The 22,238-nt window shown below is 37.9% G+C and overlaps 1 protein-coding gene across 3 annotated transcripts in view; it reads right to left on the bottom strand.

The window, feature by feature from the left end:
* LRRC4C (leucine rich repeat containing 4C) overlaps positions 1–20,228 on the bottom strand; it is a 90,888-nt gene extending 70,660 nt beyond the window's left edge. For all 3 annotated transcript variants that reach the window (XM_031055681.1, XM_031055682.1, XM_005419482.2), the window contains exon 1: positions 18,324–20,228. The gene's annotated coding sequence lies outside the window, so the exon portion shown is untranslated. The remainder of the gene's footprint in view (positions 1–18,323) is intronic.
* Between the last annotated feature and the right edge of the window lie 2,010 nt (positions 20,229–22,238).

Below are 22,238 nucleotides of genomic sequence, written 5' to 3'. Positions count from 1 at the left end.
CTGTTCAAGGGAAACTGAGGGAGAGAACTGGGAGGTCCCACTGCATGCCAGGCTGAGCACAAGCATTTCCACTGAGTACTTTGGGAGGGCAAGTGATCAGGATGATTTCTAATAGTCCTTTCCATACAATAATTTCCTGATTTTATTTAATTATAAAAGCAGCAACACTTGCATAGATATATTCATAAATATTTTCTCCTAAATGAACCATAAAATCAATTAAAAACTTAAAATATGCAAGAATCAAGTAGAAGTTTAACAATTTTATGTAGTTTGAAGGGTTTAGGTGCTCAGGTTTGAAAAAAAGCCATAAATCTTAGAAAAAAGTAGAAAAAACTTTTTTTGTTATCTAAATGTCCAACTTCCAGAAACAGACATAGGGGAAAAGCACCAACCATGGTTTAATATTTTTTACATAATGGATATACTTTTATAGGTATCGCATATTCTATTTTATATGCGGTATAATCCAATATTATGCACAATAATTAAATTTTTACAATTAATAACCACTATTTTGAAAGAACAGGATGCTTAGTTCTGAGCCCACTTTCATTAGTTTCCCAAGGGTCTAAAAGGTGCTGAACAACTCCAGCCTCTAATGACTTTGTAATCCTATTTTGCACTTGGCTTATTATAGCAACTTGCATTTCTCTTCAATGGCTCAATCCTGCATGGCAGAGAGATCTAGTCCTGATCCAGCAAGGGATCCTGATTCCTGCAGGTTGTACCCAGATCACAGTCTACAAAAACTTCCTTTTCAGCAAGGATGATAGAAGAAGTAGAAGGGAGAGCCTTAACACTGCTTTGCCAACACAGGAGAAAGCTGAAAAAGGCTGATGTAAAGAAGGCAATAAAATGAACAGATTGCAATAATTTTTTTTTCTTTATGGATCGAGGCATTGTCTGATTTTGAACTGTAACTAAACCACAATTTCCTTCCTGAGATTCTTCTCGGATATTCCTTTCCCTACTGAAGGAGTTGAAGAACTTTTCAGTCTAGCTTTTCATTTACTCTCACCTGTATTGTCATCTCATTCAAGATAAAATAACTTGAATTTTCAAGCTGGGTTTTTCAGATAGGTGTAAGTCTTATGCTAATGAACTATACTTTTTAATATACTCCTTTGCTTTTATATTTGTTACCATTATTTCAAGTGTTGGGTGTTTTTGTTCCTCCGTTTGTTATTAATTAATACGTTTCTAACCAAATAATGCTCTATAATATTTACATGTAACAGCTGCTAAATTTTGCTGCACTTACTCTGGCGTACACAAAAGCAAGTATAAATTATTGTCTTTTAGGAAAAGGACTCAATGTTAATATCTCTGGGTTACTATATCTTGATCACTCTAGTATGCCTTAAGTCCATTTTACCTGTACAACAACACAGAACAGTGGTAGAAGCATGGGAAAAAATATAGGAAATGAAAATTTCTTTTAAGAATTAGCACTGTATTAAATGCCTTTGGATGAAAGAGGGATGAAAGGGGAAAATGGTTCTTTTAATGATTGGGGCACTCTATTTGGACTCAGATAGGATCTAATGCATCAATATCAACAATGAGAATAATTACTCAATGACTTTTGATTTAATTTTCTTGGCCAGCTCTGGGACACTGCAAAAGGAACCCAGCTGTTCCTTGATTGCACATTTGATATTAAATGGTATTATATTTTCCTCAGTGCAACACAGAGAGTTACTAACACAGCAAGTTGGTTACTATGTATGTTCTCTGGAATACTGCAATCTTAGCAAACTGAAAAGAGATTTTATAAAAGAATCAGGTAAGGAAGAAAGATAAAGCACACCATGGAAATGCTGTACATGCCACTCTGATATACATACAGCAGGACTGGACTTAGGGCACCTGTGTTGTATATACACAGAGATTGGATCTAGCAATAAATGCAATTGCAGAGTTAAGCTAAATTACATTTATCAATTCTATTTAATAAGTGTTTGCATAGCCTGTACCATCAGACTTTGACCATTCATCTTCCAGTCTATTCAAGCACATTGACATAATCTAACAACATAAGCTTTGAAAAGATAAACGTAAAACCAATCTTTACACTAACTCTTTTTTATTTGAAAGATAGGTCTGATTAAATGCATGATTTATTTTATGTTAGAAGTCAACAATTTTTAATGGTATCATAGGAGCTGAAATCCGTAAGAACTGCAGCTTTTGAGATTCTTTGACACAAACTATGTATGTAAAGTGTTCAGATATAGGTTTAGTTGTCTTACTTAATGAAATGAAGATTCAGGACTTCAGTTTATACCCTCTGCTACCACAGATAATGGTGGTAGCTAATTCCCATGCCTTCTGGAATAGTGGTGATAAAGGAACTAGAAACACAAAGTCCGTAAAATTTAAATTGAGAATTCTTTGTCCCAAGGCATTAATGTTGTGTATGCTTGTTGTTCGAAGAGAATTTGCCCCAGACCATCACTTCTTGCTTTTTAGTCATGGTGCATAACAACTGGCTCTCATTTACTCAAATCTCATTCACATTTATTCAAGAAGAATGAAGCTAGCTAGGAATACCTATGCACACTGATTGGGTAAGTCTACTGGTAGCTTGAGCCAAAATACAATGATCTTTAAAAATAATTTACATTTTAAAAAACCAGGATTTTTTTAAAATTTCAGCTCTTTTAAAATATTGCAGATTAGTATTTTAAAAATATTTCTGCTTTTGCACCTACTGCCTGGAGAATGAGAAATGCTCATTTTAATTTATTTTCCATCTGGTAACAGGCATTTACTTCCTTCTAAAGATGACTGATGTGCTGATCACATTTCAATGCAAGAAAGTATCACCAAATAAGGCCAGAATTTTCCATTCGCTTCTGCTGGATTTAGGCAATACTTGTTCCGAAGAATGTTCTAGTTTTTCACCCATATTTAGAAAATGTATTGTGTACCATGGTGAGATAGTCTGATTCTTGCCAGATTTGAACAAAAAGGCAACACAACGTTAGATAATTTTAGTCATAATGATACCATTCAGTGGAATGACAGTTATGCAATGCTATGTTTTCACAGCATTGTGGAGTTGTGTTAGGATACTAATTTCTTGGCATTGTAGCCCAATTATTTTCATTTATGAACTCAGAGGGTGGAGGGAAATTTGCCATGCTAAAATTTGAAACGGTCCTTTAGCTTTCTACTTTGAGTCCGCTGTTGCACGTACACTATTCCTATAATAGCAGAACAACTCTGCTATTACAGAACAGGCAAATCAGATAGATTTAAAAAAATAGAGGAACACTGTCAGGATTTTTTGATGAACAGTAAAGGAGAGGAGTCTAATTTGTAGAAAAGTCACGTATGAAGCAGATCTCCTTTGTAGAATGCAAACCAAAGCAAAATGCGAAAAAAAGTACCATCATGTTCTCTTCATCAACAGAAGTTACGCAGACATCTCTTAACCTAACACCCACAACAAAAATAAAGAAAAATACAGTATGTTTGGGAGACAAAAGTGTCAATTATTTTCTTTAAATTCCTAGACAGTCATGGCTCTGACTCATCCAATTTTCTCAGTTTAATAAAATATGACCCTGTGGGAGTAGCCTGTTGCAAAATTTACCATAACTATCTTCTGCTTCCAATGTGAGAAAGGAATTCTGACCATGTGGACAATTTCTCCTTTATCTGGTTAGTTAACTATTGAGGTACCTCTGTGTAACTTCTATCCTGATCATTCTGGCAATGTGGAATTTACGCAATGCACAAAACTTTGATAAGAATCTCTGAATTCATGTAAATTTTCCAAGAACTTTTTAAAAAGGATGAAATTAGGAGGGTGGGGACAGGGGGAAAGAATAAAATCCAGAATAATTATGAAAACAATAAACAATTAAGCAATTCACCAAAGCTACTCAAAGTACCACAACACCAAAAGACGAAGATTCTACATTAAACTTAATGTGCCAAGCAGCGGTAAGTAAGCAGGTGATATCCATTTCAGTGTTTTTAATTGTATTGTTACCTCTACAGACAGTCATAAATTAAAAAAAAAAAAAAAGTTAAAAGTGAAAAAAAAGAAGAAACCTAACACTACATTTATTCCCTTTCCCTAAGTCTGACAAAACGTTATTGTACGGAATTTGTAATTTATAAACAGTGATTTATGTATAAGCACAGTACACTGGAAATATTACATTCAGACAAACTTCTGATCTCAAAAACCCCTTCTCAAATAAGCAGTTTTTATTCATCACAATATTTCTGATTCAGTAGCAGACATGCCTTCCTGTGCAAACTCATGGCAACTGACAATGTGAGAAATCGAGACATCACCAAGCCCTCTGGCTGTGCTGGGAGTTTCCTGGGGGCAGGTTGGTCACAGTAAATTGTCCTTAGCTGTGAGTTTCACTTTCCTCCCGAGACTCTAAATCTCTTGACCTCTGAGTCACATTTCAAGTCCACATACTCTCCATCTGCTTGTTTGCACAGAACGGAGAGGATAAGTGTCTGCAGAACTAGAGAGGAGATTGAAAGGAGATATGTCCTGGGTTTGAGGTAAAAAAGGGACATCTCTATATTAGTGGGGTGCTATAGAAACTGGTCCTCCATCTGTAGGAAGTGGTTCATCTACTAAATGCGTAACAAGATGGCACATCATTTCAAATGGAAGCACCCAATGTTATGAATTATGACAAAAAGGTCTTTATATCCCTAATGTTTCTGAACACTGACATTAGTCAGAGTATATAAAATGTAATGGTCCAGGAAAAAGAAAATTTGTGCTTTTCAACCATTATATTATATGAACTGAAAATAAATGAATAAGAATTTTGGTGTAAAATATGCAGAAAGCCTGATAAGGTTTTGCTTGAATGCTCTTTATCTACTTGTTTAGAGCTGGAATATTAAAACAATATTTAAATAATCATACGTTTGCAATTATGTACTCTTAAAAGTAAGATTTTTTTGTAGGCTTATAAACTTGCTTAATTTTAAGGAAGGAAATTTTAGGTTTTGTTTGTTTTTTTTTTTTTGTGCAATTCAATATATGCCCAGAGTAAACTAAGTTAATAGGAAAAATCACTAAGAGTCTGAATATAAAATAGGGGTATGAAATTGCTGGCAGATCAGGAAAAACCCTTCTTAGCCATGCAAAGAAAAAAATTGACGCATGTATCCAGAATTATTTAATAAAAGGAATATTTAAAAGATGTATGTATTTTTTTTATTTCATCTCTTACTCTGCACTGAGACACTGTTTTGTGTATAGTGATACAGATTGCAATAAAAACTGTGCTTACAAAATGCCTTTTATTCAAGTACCTTTAATGCACCTTAAATCTTATGTTCACAAAATCTCTCCTTAAATCCCACTCCCACTTCTTAAATTACACTAAATTTGTTTTGATATCTGAACTCTTAAAAATACAGTGTTGGCTGCATACCTTGTGTATGCACAGGATCTGTCCTGCAATATGACAAAGCAATTTCTGGTAAGTTACAAAGAAGTAAAAAGGAGCACATAGAGTCTGTGTGGTTTGTTTCAAGCAATGACTAAGAAGCCACAGAAAGGTCAGAGTTAAGAAATCTCTAGAGCTGCCCACTACAGTGCACAAGACTGACCATTTCACTATATTTAAATGTATATCCTAATTGCATTTTTCTTTCAAAACCTATAATTTGAAATTCTAGAGGGAAGAAAGATGTCAAACAAGATCTGATATGTTTTCTTGCTTTTGGGAGATGGGTGATAGTTTCATTACTTGTTTTGCAAAAAAATTTTTCTTAAGCCTTTCTGAAAGCAGTTCCTTTTTTACCCAACTGCCATGTAGATAGTGTTATAAATCATCAGAAATCTAGATGACTAATGTGTGGAGATTTATATCCCACTCCTACAAAAACAAACAAACAACAAAAAAAATGGAAACGCGTGTTTTGCTGAATATACATGAAAAATACTATTTCCCTGCTACTTTTCTACAGCGCAACCACAGTTGCAAAGAATCATCACTTTAATATGTCATAAGGCCAAATACACTCCAAAACTTTCAAGAGCAATCTATCCACTTAAACACACATGCATACACTTACAGAAATATATAGCTTTAGCAGTGAAAGTAGCTCAGCTCATGCCAGTGAAATTAAACTGACAGCTCCTCTAGTACATTTCTGCCTCAATATAGAATCTGTTTTAGTTTCACTGAGGCTTCATTTTGGTCCGTAGCTCCATCTGCATGAAAAAGCTGACAAGAACAGTGTTGTATCCTAGAAGTTTTTAACTTTTCATTAAAAAAAAACTACAGAAACGCTCAGAATCAGGCAACAGTTCACTTTCTTCCAATCTCCTCACATACCTCTCCCCAGTGGCATGATCATTCACTGATAGTTCTAGTCTTCCAGAAACCTCTGGCAGCACAGTACTCTTTGGAAACACAGTGTGAGAGAAAGAGCTTTGGAATTCTGCTGCCGCTGAGGAGAGAGAAGAGCTATTGACAGACAAAATTCATAAGGGCCCCTAGTCAAAGATTAAGGAACAACCCTATCACAGTTAGATTTCCTAGTAAGTAAACCAATTCTGTGTTGGTCTCTGTAAACATGTGCCTTGTCCCAAGCTAGGTCAATGGTTTGAGAAGTAGTCACAGCAACTTCTGACGAGAATTTGGGTGGGAAGTAAAAGAAAGAGACCATCCCAAACCAGATTCCAGTAGTAGGGAAATTTACTGGTTTCTGTTGTAAGGGAGCAGTAAAGGATATTCAGTCTCCTTCCTTGAAAATCCAGGACTACACTATATGGAATACACATGTGGAATAATGCATAAGGATTAAGATGGGATATGGATTTTCAAAATGCTGATTACTACCCTGGCTACCTAGAGAGATATTCTCAATCATTATTAAGAGGCCTTTTGGATAATATAACCTAACATGCACCAGCTATGCCAGCAATATTAGTGCAAGCTCAATGCAGCTCAGTGTTTTATACTCATGTGAGGCATGCTGCTTTCTCCTATAAACAAGCACATTAGATCACCCAATTCAGTTTTATAATTCCTGCAAAAGTAGTGTTATTTATCTAAAGGCAAAGTAGAGGGTGCAAAAAGGAGAACACAGAAAAGAGCAGCGAGGTAAGAAGTGTAACTCTCTCCAACCTCACCCAGAGCTTTCTAGCATTAGGAATGCCCTTTGCTACCTCAGAGCAGCATTCCAGAACCTTTTGGGCTAACCACTCAGCTGTAACAGTGAAATGGCACACTACTCCAGGAAGGCTCATGAATGGAAGAAACGCAATTTATATGAAAAAATTGACTTGGACTACAGAATTCTAAACAGAGAAAGTGAACGTCTACCTCACCACTAGTTATGAAAGATATATATTTATTTTAGATTTCCATAACCATTTTTTTAGAAATATTTAGTGCAATCAGTGTCCAAGTAAGGTGAAGATTAACTAGAAATATGAAAAGATAGTCCATTGAGACTGCATTTAGTTTCAACCTATACTACCAAAAGCTACTACCTGCAGAGATGCAGAAGGAAATTCACTTAATTTTTTCTTACTCTCTGTCTTCCCAAACCTAAGACAGGAATTAGCAAAAGAAATAAATAAGTAAAATCAAGTCCACAAATGGAGTTATTTTATGAGGATAGAAATGCAATTTCTAATCTGAAATTCTTAGGAGCCATTCACAGCAAGAAAAGTATGTGTTCAAAGCAATCTTTAGTGTTCTGTAAGCAAAGAACATGTTGGACGTACCATCTTTGACACCTCTATATTTAGTCTATTTCAGACCTGGAAAGAAGACTATCACCTATTGCAAAATAGGTACCACCTGACCAACTACTGCAGAAGTTCATATCCGGATTCATATCAGAAGCCTAAATTGGACACAGGCTCAAAGACAATAATGTTGGTTGGTTTTGATTTAGATGTTGAACCCCTGGGTCATCTTAAAGTAATAGACTTCTGCAGCTGGAGGCCCAGGTTGCTGAAAAGACAGTGTTTCAGAAGTACAACACCTAAAGCTTGCAAACATCTACACTGGGAAGAGAACTCTGGAGGTAGAAGCTTGGTCACATAAATTAGTTTGTGGATTGGGTACCAAGGGAACAACTAAATACACATGCTATTTGTTCAGGTATTTGTTCACCCACAGCATAGCTTTCAAAATTCATCTTTCTAGAATATTTCAGATTTGACAAATTCACAGATTTCAAAGGACAGTTTTCCAATCAAGCAGAAGTCTGAGGCACTGAGTCAGAGTACCGTCATAAAGCAGCAGATGACTGAAAAACTTCTTTGGTGTTCTGATAACAATCTCAGCAGAGAGGGAATGATGGACTGCAGAGTGACATCCTTTGGGGTATTTTGCTCATAGCTACATATATATGTTGATGACAGGATTGGAAGCCTGGTTATAGGTGCTCAGGCTACATTCCTTCTACCTGCAGGTGCAGGAACCTCAGAATCATCTACTCTGCCTTTCTGAATTGTCAAAATATACAAAACAAAATAAGGCACACTTCACTACAACAGTCCTCCACAAAGACAAGGACCCCAAGAGATAGAGAAAATACTTCTCTGCAAATTTTTAAAATGATAAATTATTTTCAACATGAAAATTATACCCTTAATTTCTAGAATGAATTTATGAGACCTCAGCAGAATCTATTGCTTTGTCTTAGAATTTTATTTAGTATATTACAAAACATTTAAACATCTATTTTTTTTTCCTCTTAAACTAATCACATCAGTTCTTGAGCTTCTTAATGTATAGATTGATGGTAAAGTACTAAACCTTTCCTTTTTATTCAGCACTGAATATTTTTGTGGCTCTCTTCTTTTCAACAAAATTTTTAAACTGTGGACAAATTCATATGCAAACAGCATTCCAGTTTTCCCACTGACATTGGTAAAATCACTATTCTGTTTCTCTGGAATGTCATAATATTTTTTAACACTAGCACAGTAGGAGCTCATGTGGAAATTCTTGCCTGTTGCAATATCAAATTCTCTTCAGAGTTGGTTTTACAGAGTGTCCCTCATTCAGAATTTGTCCTTCTTATATGTCACATTTAGCATCCAACATTACTCAGTATGCCTGTCTTATTTATCATGCTGCCTCACTTGTTCTCAAGGGAAAACTTCTCAATGCATGTGATTGAAATCACATCACTATGGCCAAAGACATTTAATTAACTGGCACTCTCTGCCAGCTCAGGAGCAACAACACAACAAAAACCCCACCATACTAGACACTTTAAAAATGGTAATAAATGCCTAAAAACTTTTAAAAAACTTAATATAATTAATCCTCTAAAGCCGAATCACTCAGATATCTTCACAGGCCATGCTGGTTATGAGCACACCCACACTGCTGGGAGCACAGGCTCCCCTGCTTGCTCACACCACCTCTCAGGACACGGGTTTCCAATTTGGGGTATTCCCATGCTATCTGCCAGTGGACAGGCTGGGAAGAAAGCACTCCCAGCTCATGCATGCTCTTACAAGGTGCAGGTCACCCTGTGCAGTCACACCACCAGATTGATGTTGGCTCCTCATGGTGCCCCGCACAGCTTGGTCAGACCAAACTGAAGGCTGCAAAGGGAGGGGTCAATGTCGGGCAAAATCACAGAAGTGGTTTTGCCCTGTTTCTCTAACCTGTCCAGCCATTTATGCTTTAAAAACTTCATGCTTCTTTTAGACTCTTATTCAAGTATTGTTTCATGGCGCTTTCATTATTATTTTTGATTATTGGAGGGATGTTTGTACTTTTTTCCTAGTTTAGAGGTTTCTATCTGTTTGTTTTGGGTTTTTTTCCAATTCTCTTTAGCAGTCAGTTCTGGGAAATGTCCTCTCAGCTCAGTTAATCCTATTCACTCAGTTTGCCCTCACATACCCATCCTAACAGACACTCTTATCAAGGTAATTTTGCTAACTGTGGGCTCTACTCTTATATTAAGTGTAATTTTCTGTCAATTATTTTGCTGGAACATTGGTATTATTATTGTAAAAAGAGTTACAATATCCGTATAATCCATTAAAAAATATTTCCTCACAATACTTACTCTTAAACATCTTACAAGTGCTTCTAAGCTACTTGAATATCCCATGTTTTTTAAAGTTTGAGTGTACTTTATTTCCATGGTAACTTCTGTCTACAGCCAGGCAGTATAAAAGTATCATTCCCATAATACCATACTATCAATATTAAAATTTTCCCTGCCTTAAGTTTCTACCAGTTGAATCCTATATTGTATTTTCAGTTACTTTGCCTAAAATTTATGCCAGGGGAAATGGACAATGGTTACCACATCCATATAAGTTTCACCTGTAGCATTAGAAAGTCTTCTAGACGTATACTCTAGACAACTTTTTGAAAAAGTAAAGCACTACTATTTGTCCCCAATAAATATTCCCCAAAATCCTTTCACTTGCTTTCTCTTTTCATAATAAAAAAATTAATAATAATTTTTCCAGATACAGAATAGAAATATTAATTGAATTATTCTGACAGGGATGCATCACTATTGCCAATAGCTCTTCACAGGATGTGGCCAATAAAAACAACAGCAATACTCCCTCATTTCTGGTGTATTCTAAGACTTCCACACAATCACAACACTGCTCTCCTATGACATCAATTGTACTCCTTTTATACCTTATTTTTAATAGAGGTTGTTATATGATTTCCTCTTTTTTCCCTACTATGAACTAGTTTGTTTTGATATAATTTTTGGTGTAATTGTTAAATTTTCATGTCATTTTCCCTTGTATCAAAGACAGACTCAAAGTCAAATATAAATTCTTCTTTGAAGTAGGTTTTTTCATGGCAAAAAATATATTCCTAGAAACTGACCTGTTTATATACATAGCCTTCTGTTTATATATCCTTTCCAATAAATTTTTCCCATAGTTTTTCTCAGGTTTAGAAGACAAGTATTTCTGAAGCAGCATCGCTGATTGCTTTTTATCTTTGATTTGCCCATAGGTAATCATCTACTTCACCTTTCTTTGCCACAGACAAAAAAAAGACTTATCTGGGTGATATTTTAAATTAGATGTAATAACTTTTGTGATAGGAATTTATTATCTATACTTCTTTGCAACTCTTAATTACATTCTACTACTGCTGCATGACATTTTCATACATATCCTCAAACCTGAAATTTCCCATTAAAAAATGCAATTATTTTTTCCACATGTTATGGAAAGTAACCTAGGGACTGAGCCATCCTCCACTATGGTTTGATTCAGTAGTCTTACACAGATACCTCCAGGCCTTCACTTAATGTATGTAACTCAATCTTCAGGGCCAGACCACTCAGGAAAATGCACATTACAGAAAGAGGGATATCAACATGAACATTCACTGAAGGTGAGGTTTTCTGACCTCTTTCTGGTTCAAAGGAGAAATCCATTATGGTTTTAATTCCCTGCACCATATACAGTCAAAATTCACACGGGCGTTAAATGCAATAAAACTCTTATTGAAGTAGTAGACTGTGCACCTGCATATGAGCAACCTGAAAGGCTAATGGGGTCACCATCCTTCCCCTCTGGTGGCTGTGTCATCAACAACCTTAACAAAAATGAACCTCAGTTCTCTAACGGATGTAGCAAATATAAAAGCTTTCCTCTGGAAAAATAATATATAATCACTTGTAGAAGAAGCCGCCTGTCCAATAAGGGCTCACAAACTGAGTAGGGGCAAAGAAAATCCTTGTAAAACCAAACGGCTAAGCAAAGAACTCTTTAACACAGCATATATGCCCTTTGGCAAAGAAGCTCATGGAATTGAATATATTTGTGCACATTTCATTTGAAACTTGCATGTATTGAGGGAGAGAAAAGTATGATTCCTTAACCCACTTCCTTCTGGCCCTGTAAAACCTCTTCTAGCCTCTTTTAAAATAAAAACTATAGCATTTTTGTTAAAATGATTCTAACATGTCACAATATTCAGTTATTGACCTGCATAATCAATACACAGAGATTACACCATCCTAAGGCTGAGAATTCAGACCTAAAATATCTAACTTTAAAAACAGCTACTTTTGATAATATAAGATCAGGTTTTGCTGTTGCAGTGAGATTAATTCATCAATTATTCCATTACACACTGATGAAAAAGGTGCACTAACACTTGGAATGTCAGCAGGGAGGGCAAAGGAGCATAGAGCTTTTGGAAATTCTGAAACTTGTAGCATATTAACTTAACATGGCATTCAGATCATCTTTTTATATCTGTAAATATAAATACTTATTTGATTATTTAGTTCTGGAAATAAAGAAAAAAGAAAACAAAAACCTACAGAGCAAGATCTGTCCTTCTGAAGTAATTACTAAATATCTTATTGAGATCAGTTGGAGCAAAACTGGGTTTATGTTCTCGCAATGACAGAAGAAAATAAATGTAAAAAGAATTAAACTGGTTGCATGGAAGGGTTATTACAGAGCCAACTAGCTCATACACTTTACAATGCTAAATGATGACTAAAAAATGAGCAATAGTGAATAAAAAAAACCAATTCTTCTAATTAATTCCTGCAAGACAAAAATCTCACTTTTACCAGTTCAAGGAAAGACTGTCACCCTCTTCTCTTACATGAACAGTCCACTAATAGCTGTTTTTGCAGATTTACAAGAAAGTTAAATGTTGCTTTATAGCTGATGAGGATTCAGTATGATGAAAATTTCCTCCTCTATTCCCTACCATCATAATTTCCAATTAATACAATGGAACCTGGTGATCTTCAGTAACTTGATGAGTGAGTACAGTGCATGAGAAGTGAGGTGAGTAGCCCCCATCCCAGCCACAGGTGGCCACCTTTTTGCCATTGCAAGGATTCTGGGCTAAGTTCAAAGCACATGAACAGAATTAGTGCCTGCTTAAGATAGTCGTCAGCTTAAGATCATGTCTAAGGTGTGATGATAAGCAGTGTGAGGAAACCTGCACTGTTATGACTCTTGCTGCACCCCCACAAGGATGACCAGGCTCTTTGTGCGCTTGCCTTTATTTCCAATGTAACTTGGCATGGAAGGGATTATTTCCATGAAAGTGAAGAGAGGTTTGTAAGCAAAATCAAAATATGCTGCAGATCTGAAGGACACTAATACTTTCTGAAACTTACTACCACTGTTTTTCAGCATCAAGTCAGATCCTTTGGGCAATGGCTCTTATATGTATGGTGAAATAAAAGCACCAACTCCTGGGCTGTCTAGAGGTCAGGTCATACTGTAGTGTCTGTACAAATATGAAAGGCAATCACATCCATATTTCTGAGGATTATTTTAATGCACAGGATGATATGAATCCCATAATTCCATAGCTGTTAACTAACTGATCCCTCAAACACAAAGAGCATTAATGAATGCTCTGAATTGCTGCTCATTTGCAGAGAAAACATCATTTATTTAACTTATCTTGCTGTGAAACTTCTGAGTAAGCTTTATCTAATTGCAAATCAAATGATTGTTGATGGAATATTTTGCTTTGTTTTGAGGGTGCTTGGTTTCCTTTTTAGTTCTGCTGGTTCCTGGTTATATTGCTCCCCCACAGTCCTGACACAACAAGTACAAGCTTGGCAGCAAAACTATGGCAGATTTTATTCAGTGGTCTGATGCTGCCTCTCTCCCTTTCACAAGCAGCAAAGGTAAATCTTGTCTTGGCACTGTGAAAACAGAATTTCAAGATATATGTTAATATTTAAATTTACACAAGCTATGGTATATACCTGAAATGTATTTTAATATGCCCAAGGAATAGATCTAGTCCTGGAAAGTTCATTGTTGTTTCTAATTGCCAGCGACTGCTACACTTTGCTTGCCTGCAGCTATCCAATTAACATATCACCACTACAGAAAATATTGTAATATGCTCCATGTCCTAATGACAACAAGTCTCACACTCCTGTCCAACAATTTCCTTCTAACTGGGTTTCCAACATATTAGCAAGTATCAGTGAAGAGTATACAGGCATATATGCCATCAGATAATGCAGCTTGCAAACACCTTTTCCTATTGCTGTGCAAAGTTCTGCTGTGGAGATATTCCTGGCAGTTTAGAATATTGAGAAAGACAGAGGGAGAGGGAGATTGAGAGAGAGAAGTGAAGCTCAACTCTAGAAGAGGAAAACATGTAACTTGTGCCCTGAGATATCTCTATGGCAACATTTAAACAATGAACAGAAAGCCCTGCAGGATTCTGCTCTCGCTTCCTTGGATACCAAATGTAAATCCTGATTCTCTTTTATTGCGTGCATGCACAAGCTTCTGATTTTTGCCTTTTTCACTAACAGATAGCAAAATATCCAGGCCCCCTACCAGGAACTATGCATTAATTCACTTCCATGTATTGCAGCTTGTGAATATGCAAGCAAAACACACCACTGGCATAATGATCTCCCTTCTTGTGTCCCCATTTCTACCCCTTAGGATCAAAAAAATGACCATGAGAGTACAGTCAAATAACAGATACCTTTTTTTTAATGCAAATAAAGTCATCAAATGAACCACTCTAAAGTGTCACAAGCCAATCCCCAAAGCCTTCTGCCATGACAGGAAGTAGAGGCAGAATCCTTTCCAAAGGCTGCTCCTTCTCTAAGCTGCCAGAGTCAAGCATGCTGCACGGCCACCTTCCAGATCAGCATAGATGCTGCTATTTCTAAATCCTTCTCATCTGGGTTATCCTGTGGGGGCTGAAGGAGGCTTGTTTTTGTTTATGACTGTCACAGAGCAGCTGGTAATGGGATGAAAGGCCCCTGAGAATACTAACCCAAAATCCAGTCAGCTTCACTACTCTAGAAAATACTTAGCAGGTTCCAACATGAATATCTTCAGAGTAATTTTCATCTAAGACTGGAAATGGCACTAATTCCATCACCCTCCCTCCTCCCCTTGTTCCCTCACTAGCCATCAGAAACAAAAGCATATCTCCAAGCCAACACAAAGACACTCTGGCAAGACAGAGATGGAGGCTCTCTCATGCTGCTGCTGAGTGCACAGTGCACTCCTTCAGTGAATATGCTGCAACTTGGCTAGCCTGGCTTGAGATTTTTCACCAGCAACAAGCTCTCTCAAAATGTGCTAAAATCCTGTCTTGAGCCCCATCCAAAATCTTCCTGCCTCATATTGCAACAGCAAGAATTTTCACATCAAATAGGAGACAGCTTTTTAGGTCACAGGGAAATAATTTTAAAGCCTACATATAGGAAGCCATAGCAACACTTCTGGAATCCCTTTGTTTTTCTCCAGTCCCACATAATTGCTTGTATTGGCTCACATCTACAGCATTTTTTCTTGGGTCTCACCTAATTTAAAAGCTCATTTTTCAGTTGTCAGCGATATCAGGCTGGGAGATAATGTGACACAATTTGCCGCTCCCACAAACTGAGCCTGCTTCAATTCTAGATCAGTACAAATCATTCCTGACATGAGAAAAGACATAGAGCAGCCACCTCCTTGCATTAAAAACTTACACTTTGCCTGAAATTTGAGGTTTGATCTCTGACATTCTGGAAAACAATTAGACCAAGCAGAGCAGGACCTTCCAATACAGCTTTATCTTTCCTCCTCCATTTGTGCCTAAATATACATAAAATTGTTCCCTGTACAGTGCTAAAATCCCAGCTTCCTGGGGTCACTACCAAAAATATCATCCATGGTTTGAAAAGGAGACAGCCCTCAGGACCAGCATATGCCATTGAATGGCACATCTGTGCTCAGACACCTGTGAGGGAAGTAGCAGGGACGACCGGCTCCTGCCTCTGGTTGAGGAGATATGTTGCTTCCACTTGGCTGGATGTTTGGTTTAATATTTAGGCTATTTATTTTATGATCAGCCCTTTGGGCTCTGGATAAGCCTCAGCGCAAATGCTGAGAAATGCTATACTCATTCCCAGTTTGATATTGAAGGAGTTAAACTCTGGGCTTTGATATTGAAGGAGTTAAACTCTGGGCTGTTCCATGTGTCTTTTGGCCACTGTATTAAGTGAATGATTCACTGAAGTGTGAAACTGTTGCCTCTTTGGAAGCAGACACACATCCCTAGCTTTTTAATGTTGATAAGGTTTGCCTATTTCAGCCCAAACTGGTGACTAAATTTTCCCAGTGCTTCTTTATCACGTCAAGAAAATACTCCTGCTAGTTATTGTACAAAATGAATGGGGCACCTATGACAGCTTTCTACTGGCCAAAACTGGAGCTGCTCTATCAAATTTTCTGTTTATGTGTTCACTTGACAGCACTCCAGGGAAAAGCTTGGAGACGCCTTTTCCTTAGCCAGCCTCTTTTTCCTTCAGTAATTACTGAGCAGCAGCTTAACATAAATTTAGCTTTTCTATTGCTGCAACTGCTGATGTAAGTGTAGCCCACAACAGGGCACAGACTTATCATGATACATGAAGGAATAAACAAGAGAGAGTTTTGCACTTGTTTTCAGATGCTGAAAAACTTATTACCCATTTAGTGTCCCACCAGGAAACATGGGCCTAGAGAAAAAAAAGGAGGCTAAAGCACTTCACACTAAAACAATTTAGCTATATTGAGAAGGATGAGAGCAATTGGAGCTGGAAGGAGCAATTTTTGCTGTGCCTGCTTCCTTTTTTTCCTGAACACAACTGCACAAAGGGTCGGATTTGTTCGCGTGGCCAAACAAAAACTCCCAGAGATTTCCTTAGGTGCAGAATTGATTAATCCTTTTCAAATAGCCAATATTTAAGAGGCATGATCTCCAAACAGAAGCACATGGGACATATTTGGGGGCAGAAGTTCTCATTTCCATTACACCAAAAGATTCAGGACATTTACATGAAGTAACAGTAGTGATGTAAGTGAATGAAGAAATGGGGAAAAAACAAAGAGGCTAATAATGGTTTATGTATTTATCCAGGGTAGTTACAGCCCTTTTTTGTGTTGTTTCATGCAGGCAGCTTGTGAAGTGAGAAATGCTGCCAGAAATGAAAAGAGCTAAAATCTGGATCTACCAACACTTCTTTCCTCCCTGACCGCTCTCCCCTTCTCCAGAATATTGCTGCTAGAGAAAAGTAAAATGAGTGGCAAAGCTAGTTCTGCACCCTGCCTGCAAAAAGAACCCCACAAAAACCCATTCCTATTCAAAGGTTCATTTAATTAGTTGTTTCTTCCTCTCATTCTGCACCAGTTTTGGCCTAATACCTTCAGCTGGAACCTTAACATGTGAAGGCCAAGGTTGAAGAGGGCAGAGGTGAGGGAGGACAGAAAGGGAAGTAAAAGAAAGAAAACTCCCTACTCACGAGCTCTGCAGTCATGCCAGGAGAGGGGACGGAAGTAACACTCTTCCCCACAGGAAAACATGGACCTCTATTTTAAACATCATGTTATCCTCCCTTTATTCCACACTCCCACACGACATTTCTCCAGGAAGTGAGAGATATTTACTGGTCTGATACACAACATTGCTAATTTCTGAAGCCCACCATTTACAAGCCACTTTTTAATTATTTTCATTACCAGCATAATAGAGAAATTCTCCTGACAGCTCAGAATCCTCTCACTGCTTGTCAATCAAAGTAAATATCTTTAAACTGCCATGAAAGTCCAAGGGGACCCTGAAGGATTCACCACAAAATCACAAAGAATTTCCTAGGAGATCCAGAGGGCATGGGTGACCAGTACAGCAGTTCCCTATACTCCCCTTCAATAGGAGAATATCCTCTCTCTGAGTATTACTGTCCTTTCTTAGCAATGGGGTGTAAAACATGTCATTTCTCTTGGAGCTGCATCCTCAAAATCCATTAAAAGCCCCTGCCCCCACCCCCCCCCCCAGTCCCGCCAAAAGCCATCCTTCACCCCCCTGCTTGATTATAAAATGTTCCTGTAAATACACCATATTGATCTGCAATATCAGACTGATACCAGCATTCAAATTAGAGCCTTGAACTATTTTAAACACTTAGTAAATAAATAAACCTCCTCTGTGCATCTAATACCATGCAATTTGCATCCGTTTGTAGAGATTGGGCAATCAGGCAGCACCCCCCACTCACTGCAAGGGCTTTCTCAAAAGATTTCTTTGCTAGCAAACGTTTACAAATGCTATAGAGACACACAGGCAGGTGTCTGTAACACCCTATCAAGGCTCGAGTTTTAGGAATTTGAGCTACTGTGAGAATTCAGTTCTATCCTCATTTCTTCCCTTCTCTCTTCCCAACTGCCCCCCCTCCAGCCATTATCAAAATCCAGTCAGGTTCTTTATTCAGGTGGGGGAAAAGACCGGGAAAAGAGGAATAAGGATGAAAGAAGAAAGGCAATGGGGCATATTTCCTTTTCCAAAAAATAATAAAATTAAAAGTGTACTCACTGTATCCTCAAAGACTATCCAGCTGGAAATCCGAGTGATTATGAGAAACCAGGGTGGGGGAGGGGTTAGAAAACTATCTCATTTCAGCAACCAAAACAAAATTAAAAACAAGAAAGGAAATTAAAAAAAAAAAAAAAGAAAGGATATCCAATTGCAATTTCCCAGCAATTTCAGTCCATACAGGTGCCAATCCAACCCAACACTGCTGAACTCTCCCCCTCTGGCAGTTTGCTTTCTTCTTCTCTGTCCTTATTTTCTCGGTGGCTTTCAACTTTTCTGCTTAAAATTTCTGTAGTAGTAATGTTGATGGTTGCCTCCACTGAAGAGTAGTGGTTTAAAATAACAGGAAAAAACCAAAAATCCTTGAGAAGGATGAATGGTCCTTTTCGTTTCTGAAACTTTTCATTCCACTGTGGATCATTTGCTTAATTTCCTTTTTCTGAGGTTTTCTGCCTCTCTGGCTCCACTGCTCCCCATTGCTCTCTATTTGTTTTTTCTCTGGAGAGCAGAAATAACTGTATTTCCTTTTAAGCAATCCTCCATCTGCATTCTTTTAATGTAATTTTGTTGTGACACTTAGGATCCAGGTCTTGCCAGACAATTTTCCTTTTGCTCCTTCTTTGCTGCACTATCAATTATCCAATCCATGTGTCTCCACATTAGAATGGGGATTCCCATTCTTATTTTCCTCTATACCCCCACACTCCTTTAGAAAAGAATCTCCTCTTGCATTTAAATTTTTATTCCTGTCTGTCAAAACAATAAACTTTTAGTCTCTCTCCCCCCTCGCCAAAGATCTGATTAGATTTCCAATCACAACCCAGTGCGCAATTGGATTTTTGATTTCGGCAAGAAGCCAGCAATCCACAGCATCAGCACCCTCTCCTTGTTTCAAACTCCACGTTATATCCTTTTGCCTTCCCTCCAACTCCTCTGCATTTTCATAATTTCACATTAAATGAAACGAAGGAGGGAGGGAGTAGGGAAAAATTCAAGGTTCCCACCAGCTGTCAAGGATAAATCCATCACCTCGTTATTTTTTAAACACTTGGGATGGGTATTTTTAACGCCCACTCTCACCTTCCCCCCCCACTTTTCAAAATCCTTCAGACGTTAAAACTCCCCCGATGGGGCACAAAGAAACCCGAGAAGATGTGATTTATCCTTTTAGCTGTAAATTTCAGAAGCATACTTTGCTTTTCATTTTAGCTTCCTCTCCATCTTTTGTCCAGCAGCTCTATGAATCCAGAAGCACTGAGACGCATAAACTTCTATTTCTTTGAGGAGAGAGAGAGAAAGAGAGAGAGGAAAAAGGATAAAAGCTCTCCCGTCTCTGCCTCCCTTTTCCTCCCTTTCTGTGTTTCAATGCAGGTCTGATCTCATTTCCAAGCTGAGCCTGGTGTATTTCAGATGTACAAGTTGGATTTCCCTTCTGCACGGCAGTGAGTTAGTCTCCCATCTTCTTCCACATGCCAGTTATCTTCCTCCTTTTCTTCCTTCCTTCCTTCCTTCCTTCCTGCCTCCCTCCCTTCCAAGATGACACAGTCCCAGGAGCGCAGCCGCTTCTTTCAGCTTTTAGTTTCATCCCTGACATGCATAGCCCTTTGCACAGCCGAAACGCTTCCCTCCTCCTATGAGCTGCAGCTTGAATTCTCCCCGTGTGAGCATGTAGGGACGCATGTATATGTGTATCCAGTTCCTGACAGCTGCTGTTGTTGCTGGGAGTAGCTCCGTTTTTCAGTCGCTCTGGCTTTCTCTTACTCCCCACCTTTCAGTGGCACCCTAGGATTTGCAAATGTCCCAGGGCTGGTCGCTCTGGCTACACTCCTCCTTCTCCCCTTCCGTTCTCTCCCCTCTTCCTCTGTTGCGTTTTTGGTTTGTTTTTTTTTTTTTTCCTTCTTTCTTTCCCCCCTCTCTCCCCTTCTTCTCTCCCCCCCTTCCCTTTTTCTTTGCTTGTGATCAGTAAAATACAATTACCCAATTACCTCCCATCATCTTAGCACTGATTGGTCAATTGCATTAACACTTGATGTCAGGGAAAGGGGCCGGGAGCTGCTCCGACGTGGCATTGCTGCCACCTGCTTGACAGACTGGGAACAAACTCAGGGTACCTTAAGAAATCTCCAAGTCAGAAAGCAATAATTGAAAAACAAGGGATCATCTTAAGGAAAGGAATGTCAAAACTCATTTTCTTAAAAGCCTGCCTGATTCTGACAGCTCAACCAGCGCTCTCAGGTTCCAGCCTAGCCGATGAAGCAGAGTAAATGACAGCAAGATGAAATGAGGTATAAAGTTGTCTTTGCAAAAGAAGTACAGGGCAACCAGTATTCACAGGTACCAGCTCTGGCCACAGTGCAGAGGCACAATAGTAATATGAAACAAGGTATAAAGTTATCTTGGCAAAAACTGTAACAGTGAAAATAATTTGCATTGTGATCACACTGCAACAAAAGACAATCTGTTTTCCAATTACAGAAATCAATGTTTGTTTAAAACTTGTATGCACATAAAAATTACCTAAAATTCCATTTTGGCAGCAGTTCAAGGGCAAAAGCCCTTTGAACAGCTCAGGGTTTCAATGAGTTCAAGTCCTACCTTCAGTAAGCTGTGACAACAATGCAGCAATGCAACATCTGGGCTCGCCTATCAAATCTGGCACAGTTTGATTAGAATGACTTCAGACATGCATTTTGGAGTTTTCTGAACTGGCTCTCTAATTTGAGTTACTGAAATACTGACATGTTTTTTGTGCTCTTACCTGCTTACCCAGGTATGTTAGATGTACTTATCTATATTACCTAAAGTGCTCAGAATTGGGCTTATGTCTTGTTTCTCTCAGGGATCTAGGTTCAATGGAAATTTTACAGAAAATTTTGTATGTGTAAGGTCAGATACAATACTCACTTCATGGAAACAGAAAATGGGTGATGTATGCGCTGGCATTTGTCTCTCTTAAAATCAGAAAGACATTATTTATAGATCCAACTCCTTCATACAACCCCCCCAAAAAAAAGTCAGGTGCTTTAATGGTAATTATAGCAAACTTTAAATATTAAGCAGTAACTGAGTTATTCCATGCACAAAGTAATATAACTAGCTCTTTGCTCAGTCCTCCTTCAAATAGTAAACATATGTTTGGTATCCTTACTCAGGCTTCAGCTTTTGTGTGAAACTGATATATGTGAATATAAAATAAAGTGTAAGTTCTATGTCATATTAGAAGTTTTTCCAGAATTATAAAATCCATAAGCTAGCTGAATTCAGTCAAGTAACACTTACTGAATCATTAACATTGAGTTTCAGATTTATTCTACTGACTCAACAGGCTTTCTGATGAGAAGGTCCTACTAGATATAAGTTAAGCAACTGGAACTGGGCACATTTATCATCTGATCTTACTATCCCTGAAATCGGTGGCAAACACAAATTACCTGCAATGGGTGAAAGGCTGAGTGTGTAGCAATAATAAATAACCCAAACCTAGGAGTCTTTCAAAAATGCTGAAAAAGTCTTTGGGTTTTTTTGAGGAAGGTTGCAAGGGTGGTAGGACATGAAGTAACAAGTTACTTGCTGACAAGTAACAATCTTTTTCTCAGTTGGTGAGCTTATTTTGTTCCTGTCTGATTCACTGACGCTGCTGGTGTATTTTGGGTCTACAAACATCTTCTGAGAGCCTTTTTCTTTTAACTACTCAAAATAAAAAAAATCACAAGGTTGCTCCTTTTCCCAGAAGGATAAAAACATCACAGTCTAATATGTTTCCTCCATTGTTTTTTCAAGAAGCTCCTGAAAAAATTCTTGCTACTATTAAAGAATCTGTGAGTGAAAGGGAAGGTTTCTATAACTGAATTAAACAAATATACAGGTGTCAGGCAGAAGATACACAATTTTAGGCATCCAATCAGAATCTAAGAC

Source organism: Geospiza fortis, unplaced genomic scaffold, assembly GCF_000277835.1.
Source record: "Geospiza fortis unplaced genomic scaffold, GeoFor_1.0 scaffold66, whole genome shotgun sequence".
NCBI classification, from domain to species: Eukaryota; Metazoa; Chordata; class Aves; order Passeriformes; family Thraupidae; genus Geospiza; species Geospiza fortis.
This window is presented reverse-complemented; position numbering and strand designations above follow the sequence as displayed.